The sequence below is a fragment of the Ambystoma mexicanum genome, chromosome 14 (genome assembly GCF_040938575.1).
Source record: "Ambystoma mexicanum isolate Mex_15411 chromosome 14, UKY_AmexF1_1, whole genome shotgun sequence".
Lineage (NCBI taxonomy): Eukaryota > Metazoa > Chordata > Amphibia > Caudata > Ambystomatidae > Ambystoma > Ambystoma mexicanum.
The window spans coordinates 157,149,941-157,152,086 of NC_090940.1; the positions used below are offsets into that span (position 1 = coordinate 157,149,941).

General features: G+C 48.4%; 1 non-coding gene across 1 annotated transcript; it reads right to left on the minus strand.

Moving 5' to 3' along the window:
• Positions 1 to 724: 724 nt before the first annotated feature.
• LOC138527711 (U1 spliceosomal RNA) lies at positions 725 to 886 on the minus strand. The gene has a single exon (XR_011284014.1). It is a non-coding gene; the product is annotated as a U1 spliceosomal RNA (small nuclear RNA).
• Between the last annotated feature and the right edge of the window lie 1,260 nt (positions 887 to 2,146).

The window sequence follows — 2,146 nt, forward strand, 5'->3', positions numbered from 1 at the left end:
GCATCACAGGCAGTGATAGCCATGCAGTACCAAAGATAGCTTTTGGTGTCATGGGCAGTGATCAAAGGTTAGTTGCTTGTGATTTCTTTCAGTGTCTATGTGTTAATATTTTTCTGAAATAGTGGGGGCGACCGAGCATAGCGAGGGAGCTACAAGGTTCTAGGGAGGGTTTGGGGGGGTTCCCCCCCCCAAGAATTTTTTTTCAAATATGGGGTTGAAATGGTGCATTTTACAGCAGAAAAGGTGACCAAAAGGCCATAAATTTACAATCAGTTCTAAAGGGGAGCATGAAAATTCCATGCCACCAACAGCAGAAAAGAACATTTTACAACACAACACATTTTAATGATCAATGTGTCCACAGTGTAAGACAGCACTGTCACTGATGTAGCACATTGTCATGCTGGTTGTACCCAAAATATGCCCCTGTAGCAACATGTCTATGCTGGCTGTTCCCAATTTAGGCCAGCATTGTCCTGTACACAAGCATGATTGATGCTGCCTGAGCATGTGCAGTGTGCCCAATACATATGGCAGTTTATCTCTGTAATACACATTACTTCTGTGGTGATGAAAGAAGCATAATTCAATTCAACAGATAAAATGTGGAAAAGCGATCACCCAAAGGTGAACCTAATTGAAGAAACGCAATGTGAGCACAATCTTAAAGTATGCAACCTAGCAGGCCTAGTGCACACTTTACCTTTTCTTTCACCAATAAATCAAGGGGAGAGCGCGAACGCAGTCCCCCACTACCAGAAATAATGCAGTCGTGTATCCCGCATTTGGGAACATAGCAGGGGTCAGCAAATCCGATGTGCAATGGGTAAGCCTCACCCTGGGAGATCTGCCCTTGAGATCAGATTCTCCCCTGCCAGCTAAGTATGAGTAGCATGCAAGAGGGCAGGGGTTGGGTCAGTTCTGGGAAGCCCCGCTAAGCGATGGTGAGAAGGCAAGCCCTGACCCAGCCCCAACCCCCCAGCCCCCCGGAAGCTCTGAGCATCTGCAGAGCTGCCTGTCCCGTGTGTAGGGGGAAGCTCCAGCAGGCAGAGTCCAGCAGAAGAGTAGATTGTAGCGCAGTTCCTTTCTCCCATCAGGCCCTGCTCTGCCCGAGATTTGTATAAATAGCAGGATGGCTCGAGCTGGCCTGTTGCAGTCTGCCCACTGGCCTGTCGGCCCCACATGGGCCCATGGCCCTCCTGAGCGGAGCTGCTCAGTGCTGGCCCCATTGACACCATCATAATCATCCTGGACCTCGACGCTCCACCACCCCTGAATCTCAGAGTTCTGCTTAATGACAATGCTGAAGCTTTGACGACTTTGCAGTAACCATATGCCGTGTTGTGTCAGCCGAGCCTGCACAGCGCCAAAGGCAAGTATTCCCTTTGTCCGGGCCCAGAGGTCACTGAGTCTTCCAGTGCCATCCACTTGGCACGGCCTACTGTTCCCAGCGTTTTCTACCCGCAAGGCAGCACCAAACAGCCAAACAGAACTGCATCATTGGGGCCCATCGCTGCTGCTCTCCGACTTGACCCCAGCCCAGTGCAAAGGCACCCATGCTTCTGGTCTGATGCTGAAAAGCCTGGCTCTGCTGAGATCCGAAAGACAAGAACTAAGGTATTTTGTTAACATAGTACTATTGTTTTTTGCGTTGCAACTGTATCAGCTCACACCTCTCCTGAAGGGTATAGGCTGCCCTCAGACTGCGCTACCAAAAGAGTGAAAATAAGTTATACCTGTTGGGCTTGCCTGTTTCACTTTTATGATTGGGATCACTGCTGCATGGGTATTAAGCGTGTTATAAATAACCTATCATATCAGATCATATCATAGATCAAGATCATAAGCAACTTCCAGAAACCTTGGCAGGTGGTCCACTGAGGCCCATTTGCAGGTTGCAGTGTGTTATTGGGGCACTACTAGGGTAACATATTGTGCTGTACATGTGGTATTCGCCGTGCTTTGATACCCCACTGGCCACATCTATAATGTCCAATGTACTTGGTATAATGCATGGACATTTTCATCAATCCGCACTGTGCTTGGAGGTAAACGTAACTGATCTCCCGCTGTTCTTCTTTGTCTTGAGACGAGGAAAAAAAGCACTGCAAAGGTTAAGTTTCTCAGCTGATAAAGGTTCATCTTC